This window comes from Pleurodeles waltl, chromosome 5, assembly GCF_031143425.1.
Source record: "Pleurodeles waltl isolate 20211129_DDA chromosome 5, aPleWal1.hap1.20221129, whole genome shotgun sequence".
Lineage (NCBI taxonomy): Eukaryota > Metazoa > Chordata > Amphibia > Caudata > Salamandridae > Pleurodeles > Pleurodeles waltl.
The window spans coordinates 1673230473-1673244438 of record NC_090444.1 but is presented as its reverse complement, the minus strand read 5'-3'; positions in this window follow the sequence as shown (position 1 = coordinate 1673244438).

The following is a 13966-nucleotide window of genomic DNA, read 5'->3' as shown; positions in this document are numbered from 1 at the left end:
ACTTCGGCTAAGTTAAGCACTACAAAACATACGTTATATATCTCATTATTTTTCTACGTTATTCATTTTCTCAATTTTTCATTATTCAAAATACATAAACATTCATTAATAATTTCTAGTTAATATATTTGCTCTAGCACTAGTAAGTACTCAGGTCCTCTTTATGAGTCTGGCAGCCCTACGACCGCCAGACTCGTAGTGGCAGTCAGAACGCTGCCAATGCAGTGGTGCGACAGCCACATTATGACCGTGGCAAAAACGCCATGGTCTGACTGCCGGCACTGCCTCTTTTTCACCAGCAATGGCCTGGCAGTGCCGGCGGGCTTAATCCACCAGGGCAGCGCTGCCCTTGGGATTACGACTCTCACGTCGACCAGGTTTTGCATGACGGTTCTACCGCCATGCGAAGGCTGGTGGAGACGGGGTCCTGGGGACCCCATGGTGGCCCCTGCACTGCCCATGCACTTGGCATGGCCAGTGCAGGGGCCCCAATGGGCAGCCCTGTCACGCTTTTCACTGCCTCAATTACAGGCAGTGAAAAGCGCGACATGTGCTGTTGCACTTGATGCACAACAACATTGCCCTGGCTCGATTACTAGCCGCCGTCAATGTTGTGGGCAGTTTCCCGCTGTCCCAGTGGGCAGAAACAGGAAACTCATAATAAGGCGAGCGGGCGGAGGACCGAACCGGCGGTCTTCCGACCTAACGAATTGGGCAGGCGGCAACTCATAACGAGGCCCCTAGTGTCTGATACATAAAGAATAATTTATGTAGTCAGAAATCTTCTCCCTTTAAGATACTCCCATATTTGCAGCAGGTTTCTGTCATTTTCTGGATTAACAAGCAATATCAGGAATAGTTCAGGAAATATGCAGCACTCAGAGATTTTTCTTAAATACTCTAGTCTGCAAAGTATACTCTAGCAGAAATGTTACCATATGGGAAACGATTTATGTGTAAATAAAACCAAACGTGCGTTATCACATAGAACTATTTTTATCCACAGGCAAAATATTTTGCTTCTGAAGATAGCCCTTCTCCAGGACAACCCCGGAAATATGCTGTTGTTTTCCCTTCTTTGCCATCCCATCCCAGAAGGCACCTATTCTAAGAATAACTCCTGGGGCAAATGTACCTGTTCCGGAATAACTGCAGAAGCAAATTAAAAAGTCTTACCATGGTAAAATAGTGCTTACAAAATATCAACAATCAAACGAACGTCTGACTGTTCATCTCCATCTTCAGGAGCTCAATGCAGAAACTTCACAATCCCACCCCTAACCATAATTGTACACATGCTGGAAGCCTACCATACCTCAGTGAATTAACCTTACAAATGCAAAACTCCAATAGTTCCAAAGAAATCTTTATTCTGTGAATCAGGACCTAACATCTACAGTATTTTTTCTGCAGATCAAATTTACACCAACATGCTCAAAATGTTTTGTGAATCGTGCATCTCTAAAGTCTATTGCCATACAGCAAGCAATTAGTCTGGCTTTCTTTCAGAAATCCACATAACATTTTCGGCCACAAAATACATGAGGATAATTACCAATAAGATGAGAATAATACATTTGAATTCATACATATGAAATGCAGACAATCAATACTATAAACTTGGCATCCTAGTTATTATTTGCTGTGCCGTTTGAATCCGAAAGTATTACCGTTGGGTGTATCAGCTTGCGCTGATTAGTGCTCTATCCTTTAGGATGCCCCTCTACTCAACGAAGGGCACTGATGCTGGCATTTTTGCAAATTTAGAAATGTAACTTTGCGTTTAAACATCTTTCTAACAGATCATTTCGTGACAAACAAAATTACTGCATAATTACTGGGTCTCTGGATGAAGAAATAACCAGATTTAGATGTTCTCACTTTGTTTTGACGGTTTTATTTTAACGACTTTTACTTGATCAGGGCATTGTGTACTCTGCATCCCTCGTAAAATATCTTGCTTATACTTTTTACAATGTGCGCTGCTCCCTGTGAACCGTATAACTTGGAAAAAAGCAGCTGTCGCCCAGAACTGAGAGGACAAAGACCCAAAACATGTAAATGCAAATATAATTCAGTACTAAGAACTTGAACTAAAGCTCCCCTCGAACATAAAAGTGCCATGATCATTTTATAGCATTGCTTGTTTAATGTTCCCTTCAGTGGAAATGTGACTCCTTAACTGAAGGCACTAACAAGATGAAGAATTTCTGAATATAATACAGATTTTAAATGTAGTCTCTAAGACACATTGTCAAGTTCACTAAGCTTGTTTTGCACCTACGTATAACGAAGGCTCACAAATAGACTATTTCTGATTAAAGTTTCAAATTGTGGAACACAAGATAGGAGGGTTTTGGTGGCAGAGTGTGCATTTAAGATGAACATAAGTCATCTGGTGTGGTGAATGTATCATTGTTGTAGTTTTGGTCTTAGGGAGTGAGAAAGGGAGTATTATAGGGGGTGCAAGGCACAATGTGCAAGGAGTTTGCAAGTATTTTCACACAGAAGTCAAAGGTAGGAGTAAGTGTCTTTTGTGTGGGTGTGGGTGTGGAGGTGAAGTGAACATCATTTTCTATGCAGAACAAAAACAAGCATAAAAGCCACCAGGCAATAGCCAGTGCCTGTTTTATTTTGTATCTGGCGGTGTGGAGTGATAATACCTGTAAAGTCTACTTGTGGATGCAGTTAAATTATGCATGTACAAAGCCCATGTTAAATTAGCCAGATAGCATTCACGCCTGTTTGAACATAAGGGTGAAATGCAACGTCAGATTATTGCATTATAATTAATTTAGCTTTCTGCACATGTGGAACATAAATCATGGATCTCTGCCAGTGGTGTAACACAAAATGATGCCCCCCTCAGAGCGTGAGGACAAGCCTCTGAGTTTCACATATTTCACAGATATTCATTGACCTTGGGCTGTATAGGGCCCCACCAAAGGGAATGGGGTCCCTGAACAGTTGAGGGTTACTGCACCTCCTGCGTACCGCCTCTGGGGCCGGATTTACTAAGGGCTTGGATTGCCCTTGCATCACGCAAGGCAATGCCAAGCAACGCAAGCCATTGACTGGGATTTACTAAGCTGTGCAAAGCCACCTTGAGTAACTCTACATGGTTTAATAAAAAAGGTAACATAAGGCAGGGCATTTCGCTGCCTTGCATTACTGTGCAGCAGGGAGGTGTTGCATGGGTGGAGTGTAGGCGTTCCCACACATCATTCCATGGATTTTGGTGCATTCCCATATTTACAAGGAGTTGCAAACCTGGGACTGCATTAAAATGGTACGCCTCTCAGACCCAGGAGTAACAAGAAGAAATATCTTTATATCTCCTTCTTTTTCCGAATGTGATGTATTCTGCATCATACATACATAAAGGAAAATGGTTTTAAGGACTGTTTTTGTGCAGGAAGGTGTCACTTCCTGCACAAAACAATCCTGCTCGTAACACAGGTACCCTTACACCATGGTTCAAGGATAAATGCATTGACTGCACCAGTGCAAGGAGGCAGCAGAAATGCATCATATCTTTGTCGATATGGTACATTTCTGATGTTTCCCTTTTATGTAATGCAGCACAGTAAGTTGCGTTGCTGCGCTGCATTTTGTGACTTTTTAGTAAAGCTAGACCATGCTCTCTGCACAAGTGCATGTTACCAATCTAGCTATTGTCAGAAGAAAGTGGCATCAGAACTTGCCAGAGGCTAAGGTCATGCAATATATTTCTGTCAGAGCCTTAGGGCCAAATTTACAGGGATTTGGCATAGGGCAGAAATGCATTGTATTTATGCAGCATGGTTCATTTCTGTCCTTCCCCTTGTGCTGACACTGTTCTGGCAGCCTAGCGCCAAGTCAGGCACCCTTGCATCATGGTGCCAGGATGCCTGTGTTGCTTACAGGAGTGTTTTGTGTAGGAAGGGGCACATTCCCGCACAGAAAAAAATAGCTGTTTTCCTCTTTCTATGTGTGCTGCACACATGGAAAGAGTAAAAAACAAGGAGAACTAAAAATATTTCTCCTTGTAACGTCTGCCCTGTGGAGGTGCAAGGTTTTGATACATTCCCAGGATTATGCCCCTAAGAGTGGTAGGTGAAGATGAAAGGGCAAAAATACTGGTTATTAGCGATAAAAACAACTACAGGAAAATACAAAACAAATGTTTACTTAAAGTAAGATGAAAGAATGTATGTCAACCCCCTAAAATACACATCAGTTCTCATTTGTAAATAAATACATTTCAAATGTAGTGTTTTCGTCCACACAAAAATAATTTTCTTTAAAGATGGTTATCTTTAAAAGTATGATAGTGCCTTTAGATAGGTAAGTAAATCATATTTCAGTATGCAGAAGAGGATTGCTTTTATTGGGAGAATACTTCTTTTCTAGGTAGGTTCTGTATTCCTCAAAGAGGCCATGCTAAGTCTTGCAGCTCCTGAAATCAGCGACCTTAATTGATTGCATATGAAGCACTCGCATGTAATAATGCAGTAAATAGGCAATATATGATGGTGAAAGAGAAAGACTTTACTGATGCGCACACTACACATAGGCAGTCATCATGAGTCCGGCGTTCTCTTGACCGCCAGACTCATGGTGGCATTTGGTATGTCGCCAATATGGCGGTCTGAATGCCACAATATGGCCACGGTGGTCATGCTGCAGTAGGACTGCCAGCACCTCCAGAATTAGTTGTCCCAGCGTTCTGGCGGTCGTGCCGGTTCTAATCCGCCAGGGCAGTGTTGCAAGCAGCACTGCCCTGGGGATTACCACTTTGTTCTTCCCAGCAATTTCGTGTTGGTAACACCACCATGAAAAGGATGGTGGAGAATGGGTGCAGGGGCACCCCTGGACAGAACGTCACAATGTTTACTGTCTGCTTTGCAGACAGAGAACATTGCGAGGGTGCTGGAGGACCCTGCATCCTGCAGCATTACAGCCGGCTCAATTACGAGCTGGAGACAATGCTGTAGGGTGTTTCCAGCTAGGCCCATGGGCGGAAACTCAGGTTTCCGACTGCCGACCTAGCAGGAAACTCATAATGGGCCCGGCTGGGAGGTAGCCACAATGGCGGCAACCTCCCCATCAGAAGTTCAGCACACGGGCAAAACCGTCCACTGAACTGATAATGAAGCCCATAATATGTGCATTGATTAAGAAATCAAACAACCAAACCACCTTTTGTAAAATCTATTTGAGTATATTTTGTGAATATGAGTCATCCTATGCAGCTAAATAAGTTGTAAATCTCCCGGACCACTCTTGTGAAATTTCGAATACATGTAAAAAGTCAGAAAGCCAGAAATCTACTATGCACATAGAAGAAAACCTAGGGAAGTAGAATTCCAGACAGGAAAAGTGAGAGGATTATAGGCAGCACAGCTTCTTTGTGTCTTATACAGGGAGCCATGAAAGACAGACTTCTGAATTGCCCAGTCCTGTTTCTAACATTTTGATTTTGGTTTTTTTGAAGCAGGGCCTATATAACATTCAAAAGTAACTTTGTTAGATATACTCTTGGTGGTGCTCGACAAAGGTCTGATTTTGATCGAAGTATGAGGAATGTGTGATCCAGATATCTGTATTTGCTGTTATTGTGTTTAGATTAAAACAAAAAAAAAACACCTCCCCGTTGTTATTTATGGGTGGCCAAAAGGCTTCTTATCTACATTGTCAAGAGACATTAACATGTCTGAAAAAACATAAGAAAGCGTAACTGTATACCTTTTTTAATGTAACATTGTAAGTTGACTTCAGTATATAATTTAGTAACACTACTATTTTGTCTTGCTGAATTATTCTTCATATATTTACTGGTAATGGGTCTATTTCACAAAGAATAGGATATAAATAGTTGTGACTTACACTTGTAGTACTCTTAGCTTACCCAATAAATTCAGGAGTACTCCTGACTTCCTTCTGGCTTACACATTGAGAGTAATAAGTCAATACGTCCTAACTGAACCTTTGCGAATCGGGACATGTTCTGTCTATATTTCTGAAAATCTGAGCCTGACTGAGGACGCTAAACTTACCTTTTTGTGTAAATTTACTATTTTTGGTCTTCTCAACCTGCAAGTTTAATTTTACTAAAAATATTTTTTTGACTTCGGAGACTCTGCAGGCAGGGTAGAGAACTCTGCACATAAAAAGATAGAACAGGTGTACCTTTTTATGTGCAAAGTCCTGCCATGAATACTGAGTCTCTGCAGTCATAAATTACTATTAATAAAATTAAACTTGTAGTTTGTGAAAACCTCAAAAAAGTAAACTTACACAAAAATGTAAGCTTACCTTTGTGAATCAGGCTGGTAGGGTTTTGTCTAAAAATAAAGAGAACGTGAAGGTCTTGCTCAGTGAATCCGAGATGAAATTGTCAAGCAACTAGGAGTTTCAAATAATTATTCATGCTCAGAATGGATTGGCCAAAACTGAGGACAAAAATATTGAATTTTCCACGGTGGAAAATACTTAAAAAAAGTCATCCACACAGGTGGCACCGAAAAGGCAGCAACAGACTGTGGTATCTGTGGTAGAACCACTGGGTACAAAAACACTCAAAAAAATCTTCCCTATACTTTTGGAGAATAGATTTGAAACACCCAATAGCAAAATAATCTTGTATACTTTTTATCTACTGTGTTTTAGAATTTCATTAGCAAAAAAAAACTTGCCTTTCAGAAATATTGTGTCCTAAATATTGATTTAAAAAACATCTGGTGTAGATTTTCTATTATTACCTCCAATGGGGTTATTTTTCTGTAAACTTATTTATGACACAATATTTCTGCCAGACAATGAGGGTCATTCTGACCCTGGCGGCCGGTGGCCGCCAGGGCCACCGACCACGGGAGCACCGCCAACAGGCTGGCGGTGCTCCAATGAGCATTCTGACCGCGGCGGTTCAGCCGCGGTCAGAAGCGGAAAGTCAGCGGTCTCCCGCTGACTTTCCGCTGCTCATTGGAATCCTCCATGGCTGCGGAGCGCGCTCCGCAGCCATGAGGATTCTGACCCCCCCTACCGCCATCCAGTTCATGGCGAGAAAGCCGCCATGAACAGGATGGCGGTAGGGGGGGTCGCGGGGCCCCTGGGGGCCCCTGCCGTGCCCATGCCAATGGCATGGGCACGGCAGGGGCCCCCGTAAGAGGGCCCCAAAATGTATTTCACTGTCTGCCTTGCAGACAGTGAAATACGCGACGGGTGCAGTAGCACCCGTCGCACCTTCCCACTCCGCCGGCTCGATTACGAGCCGGCATCCTCGTGGGAAGGTCGTTTTCCCCTGGGCTGGCGGGCGGTTTAACTGGAACCGCCCGCCAGCCCAGGGGAAAACTCGTAATACCCGCCGCGGTCTTTTGACCGCGGCGCGGTAATTTGGAGGGCGGGATCCTGGCGGGCGGCCTCCGCCGCCCGCCAGGGTCATAATGAGGCCCAATATGTTTTCCTGGGACATACTGGTACTATACCCTTTTCACCTCTGGACGGTCTCTAATCCTGAAGAAGCAAGCAGCCAAAAGTAATTAGTTACCTCAAACACACAACGCAATAATACAACTTAGAGGTCCTTACTGGCAAAATACCAGAGGGCAGGGTTGGACAGTGGCGGCCCTTCCGCTATGGCAGAGGAGCGTCACCCCACTGACAAAAAGCAGGAAAATAAAGGAATAATAAAAGTATTTTATTATCCCTTCATTTTCCCTCCTTTGTGGGGTGGGGCAGGGCCAGCCTCCCCCATGTCAAGAGGAGGAGGAGTGGTATGTGCGCTTCTAAGTGGGCATGTCAGTTTCAGTGGCGGCTCCTCCGCTATGGCGGAGAAGCGTTGCCCCCGCTAGCAGCAGAAGCTGCAAAACTTTCACAACGATGAAAATATGTTTATTATCCCTTCATTGAGAAAGTGGCGGGGTCATGGGATGACGAGCAGTGAGGGGAGTGCACTGTGCACTCCCCTCACTGCGCTTATATGTTTGGCAGGCCGTCTCGGGTCGGCCAAACACACATGCGCAGTGTGCTCTCTCTAGCTCAGCATTGTGTTGCCTGGCTGGAGAGAGCAGACACATGATTCCAGTCTATCTCTGAGCACCTTAGTTGGGTGCTCCCAGCCAATCCTGAAGCTGCTTTGAGCAGCGTCAGGATTGGTCGCAGGGCAGGCTAGGAGCCTGTACCTGCACTCAAGACAGACGAGTGGCGGTGCTGTGGAGCGGAGGTGAGTTTAATTTTTTTTAAACTTTGTTAAAATACCTCCCTCCCCTGCCGTGTGCCACCCTGCCCCCTGTAATCCAGGCAAACTGTGAATGGTCATTTTTACCCTTTGTCCGAGGCAGGCCAAACTGACATGCGCTCTTAGAAACTCTCCACCTGGCTGTATTTTACAGCCGAGTGGAGACCAAGCACAGTGCCCCACTCACCCCCTCAGCAGCATTTCTGCCCACTCAGGCCAATCATGGTACTTCTTTACTGCTGTGTAACAGCATGAAAGAAGCGTCGTGTTTGGTTGGGTAGAGAAGACAAGGCAGCTGGAGCAGAGCGGCACATCATGGAGGGGCACATTCATTTTTTTTAAAATTTAACTGCACCACCGTGCCCCTCACTCTGTGCGCTGACCCTGCCTCCCCCACCCCTTCCTGATAGCATCCACGTCTGGGGTTGGTCTGACCAATAGGGTGATCAGGCAATGGGATGGTCTGACACCTGAGTATATAGGCTCTTTTTTGACTGCAGGTGGGTCTGTTTTATGGTCTGCTGGGCCGCTTATTACTGTTAATTTCCCTGATATTAGAAAGTGTATTTGCCTGCAGCAAGCACAAATGCATGTAGTCTCCCATATCTTGTAAAACACAGCTATACAGTGTTTGTTTACTAATTCAAAACTACCCCGATTTGCAAGCATGGGGCACTTTTTTAGCTATCGGATTCACTAATCAGGGCCATTTTTAATTTGGTGTCCAGGATATCTTCTGTCCTAGACTGACACTGCTAAAGGTTGTTCTCAATCTGGATATCCAGCTCAATGCTGATGAATGCTTCAATCATCACTGGAACGACCTGCAGATGGGCTAAATTCTTTTCAACAAGGACTTAATTCTGCTTTTCCAGTGGATGATATACACAAACTAAGATCTTCTGTATCACTCCGGACAATACTAATATATAGCCATTTGGGACCTAAGAGGTATTTTAATAAAACCATGCTTTGTACGCTTGTGAAGTCATTACATAAGGTGGGCATGTGTTCCAAGTCAAATTTTTTCTCCCTCTCACTACGCAGAACAATTTGCTGTTTCCAGTTAGTGTAGCACTTGCTTTGTGTACAAGAGATTTTGGGATATATTTACTAATATATTACTAACGTTTTGTGCCATAAGTGTGTCACTGAACTGACGGAGAAAGGGTCATCAGAGGTATGAGTTTTGTTTGTCCATCCTATTTAGAGTGGGCAAACACATGCCCAGTTTTCACTGTCAGACACTGCCAGGTTAATCCTGGTGTTAAAACCTGCAAAATGACCCCAACACCTGGGAGAGGATGGATCGGATTTTTTTTTCATTTTTGAAAAAAAAATCCTTGTTTAGGGGTTTCTTTTTGAAAAATAAAAAAAGTTGAAAGTTTGACATCTGTTTCATGTCACATCTAATCTCAAGTTCATGTTGCTTCTTCAACAATTTTTTTTGGTATCCTGCCCCTCCACTAATTTATATACTCTGCCATGTGACTCATAGTAATCAGTATATTGCTACCTTAATTAGCACTACTAAAGGATTTTCGTATTGTCTCTGCAAATAAATTCTTGGCTTGGTAAGAAGTTCTGCGGACCTAAATCTTCTAAGTAGTAACCTTGAGGCTTGGGGATGCTGGCTGTTGCAACATTCTCACTATTAATGTTAATTTTCCAATTACTTCTCAGTAGTATTCATTACTGTGAATCTTAGCCTTCCTGCCTTGCATTTACTCTGTGAATCCAGGAAGGAATGCGGCTGATTGTGGTGTTTGTTGCCTCATATATTCAGGTGGTGCTAGAGTAGGATGTACTTTGACAAGAGATGGGCCATCTAATAAAAAGGGAAGAAAAGCTCAAGATCTAATGGCCTCATTAAGACATTGGTGGACGAGTTATTCAGTCACAATGGTGATGGATATCCCGTCCGCCAATATCAAAATCCCATGGGATATAATGGGATATAGATATTGGTGGATGGGACATCCATTACAGTTGTGGCAGAGTAACTTGTCTGCCAATATCAAATTCAGACCCTAAGATAAGGTGGCAAACAGCCTTGTTCCCAATTAACCATGGTTGAATTATTTGTCTCTCAGTGAGGCTGACCCATAGTAAGGGATGGCACAGGCAGAGACAGATGGCCTGCCTCTGAATTCTTGCTGCTGTTTTTTTAAAAATGTTTGGCAAAATCTGTGTATTACATAAAACTTCCCTAAGGCACAGTTCTACCAAAGTCATCCTCTTTTGGTTTAATCAAGCTTTATCATTACTAAATCCAAGTTACTCATGAAAACCTTTTTCAATTTTAGCTGTAGGCTTTATCGTCGTTTCTCTATTTAATTAAGCGTGTTAGTTTGCAGATGAAAGGTGTCCCATTTGTGTATTCTTTAATATTACTCTCAAGCTACTTGACAGCATTACTCTGCACTGTCCCCTGTTGTCACTATATGAATCCATGGAGTTTACTTTTCCTGCATTAATAGCTGCCAAATCTCCTCCTGCGCTGCTTTCTCTTTTTCCTACGTGGTTTGAGTCTAATTCCCAAGTATTACAAATTCTTATGCTTCTTGTCATCCAGGTCATTACCCCGTCTTGTATAGAACAATGGTCTGCAAGCAGTCCCTAAATGCATCATAAAAATGTTTTACATCCCAGAGCACACCAGCTCCTAATTTTGCTGTTTATGTGTTTTCCTCTCAACCAGGACAGATTGTCCTCAAGATTTCTAGCCTATATATTTTCTTTTTATTAGATTTCTACAAGCAGGTCTGCTCTGTGTCATGAGGAATGTGTAGCTTTGAAAGATAGCCACAAGCATTATTCTCTGTTCCTACTGTTGAGGGTTTGCATTGTGCATTGCCAACAAAACGGAAGTGCTTGCCAACAAAACGGAAGTGCAAGCTGGCAGTGTCGCACTTTTGATTTCTTGTTTTCATTAAGTCTTTTACTTTAGCAGGAATTGAAAATAGGGAGTGCAGTAATAATGACTTTAAAAAGAATGAGTTTAGCATGTCCTTCTTGAGCAACATATCATTAGTAAAATGGAGGGTTTGAAAATAAAGATGATTTTGGGGCAGATTTAAGAGCCCCTTGTGCCATAATATCCCCACATTAGCGTCATTTTGTTTTACGCTAATGTGGAAATATTATGGTTAAAACGCTGCGCCAGATTTACAAAGTGGCGCAATTCATGGATTGTGCCACTTTTTTAACCCCTTTCACCACATTATGCCTGCGCCAGGCATAACGTATGCAAGGGGGGCAAAAAATGGTGCAAAGAAATCTAAGGCACTATTGGATACAATGGGCCCCTATGTACTGTTCAGGGTTAGCGCCAAAATGTTGGCACTAAGCCTGAACAGTTCATCAATAGCATCATAAATTCTGACGCTATTGACCCCTACCCTGTGTCATGGTGTGCCATATATTAAATACGGCGCACACATGGTGGTGGTAGTGGGACGATAAGGGGAGCAGCCAGTGCAGCGCCACTTTTCTTAAATCTGACCCTTTGTTTCTAAAAAAAAAACCTTATCTATATTTGGAAATCCATTTACATTGTTTTAACCCTTCCCCACCACTTACTCATGCAATGTCAGAGTGTTAACACAATCCTCTACTCAAAAAGTTGTTCTTGTGAGTAAGTGTGATTTTTTTGCACCTTGAATGAGTCTTAGTGCCTGATTTAAATGTTTTCAGAAAGGGTACTCCATCGTAAAAGGGACAGAGTACCCTTTGCACAAAGGTGAAGGTCCACCCACCTCATTTAGAGTCGGGCAGACATTCAAGCTAAAGACACAAAGACTACTCCATCTCTGCAGCCTACACACACGTCTGATAGCCCAACGGAGTAAAGGCCGCTAGAGGCTTTTGCCCTGCGTCCACCCGTCCTGTGTCTACCTGCAACAACAACAAGGCGACAGATGGAATGCTTCAATTAGTCTCAGCCACTGGCAGTCACTCAAGCTGCATTCCAAGCCGTAATTTTCTGCTCACCATGCTACCTCAGTTTGTACCCATCCATATGCAAATCAGTCTTGACCCTGCTCCTCATGGGAACAGTCAAGCCCGAACTGCCAAGCCAGGTCTTCCCTAAATTGGAATACAAACAACCTAGGTCTGGTATCACCCTGATAAGGGCTCATCAGCCAGGTATAGCTTGATTTCAGTGGCACAGTGAACATGGGACCCAAGTCTGGGCATACTCGTCACACTTACAGCATCAAGTGCAACAACAATGTCCATTCTATCCAGAGCTTTTTGCTGCACTGAAAACTGTTTCAGTGGGACTTCACAGTAAAGGTATTTGACCTCATGGAGCATGTGGATATAGCTTCCACCCTAACTCCTCTGAAGGATTTCGACTTCCAAAAAATGACCTTGGACTGGAGCGAAGTGACAAATATAGCTGACCCATTAAGTGACCTTGGTGGCTACAAAATCCAGGTGACCTTGGTGGCTACAAAATCCAGGTTTGTCCTGATCAGAGCTTTTGGTGACAAAACCAGTAGCTTCAGCTGGAGCTCGACAACGTATCTGACTTTGATGGTCCATTGCCAGCCACGACCTTGAACCTTGACTCAATGAAAGATTTTGACTTCTGTTACATAGACTAAGTACCAAGGTAAAAACTTGACCTGGATCTACGAGCAGGACAGCTCCATAAATGCCAAGGTGCAGCACTGCTGCTCTCGTCCCCATTGCGGGTGCACAATTTGGCTGTTTTGCACCATGCACACACCTTTGCAGTGCATTCAACCTCTTCTCCATTCTGTACAGTCTGAAATCACACATAGGTCCTAGTCACTGTGAAATGTTTCATTTCATATCTCCAGTTCCCCTTAACCTATTCTAATGACCATAATATATTTTGTTTGGTAAATGTTTCTTTATTTTTTCATTTGGTTAGGACATTGTATTGTGTTTTGTCCTTTACTATATAATACTACCTAAACGTAACACGCACTTATCTGGCGATTGTCTCCTTCTTGTGCCATTGATAGGTACCTGGGGTTGAGCAGAGATTCTCTCAGAACTGTGTTTAAACTTAACCCAAGAAGATTTTCCTAAGTTAAAAGGGGAATAGCTGCTCAAATTAATACCACAGTTCCTAAAGGTGAACTAGTGGTTGTTAGTTTCCTTTTTCTTTGTGTTTATATTACCTTAACTTGTGTTATAGGCATCCTACTCATGTGAATTTGGGCATCTATGTTTAAGAGTTTGTTTAGATGCCTAAGTCTCTATAATTCAGTCTGTGGACTCCATGGGCTCAAAGCTTTAATATTTTTCTAATGAAACTCGCCCTTGTTCAAATCTTAAAGTGAACAATCACCATTTAATCATAAATGTGGGAAGGAAGGATATTGAAGAGGAACTGAACAATGCATTAGAAAACATTAGAAATAAATGGTGTGGGAGTTGATTATAAATACATTGTCTATAATGTCTATAATGGTGACCACATTTTAACAAAATATGCTTGTTGACTTGCAATGATGTACAAATACACACTCTTCTAGGAAACTGGATTGAAAGAGAAACAGTAAAAACAGATGTACACAAAAATATCAAAGGCATACTGTAAAATCAGTGAAATATAGCATACTAAAAATAGATTCAAAGATGTATTGTTGTGTAGCCATTTTAGTTATAGCTTCATACACGTTATTTTAGCAAACTCGGCCTGCCACTGTGCACTTTAATCTAGACATATTTTATTCAGTTTTGTTTTATTATTTTAACAATAGCCAC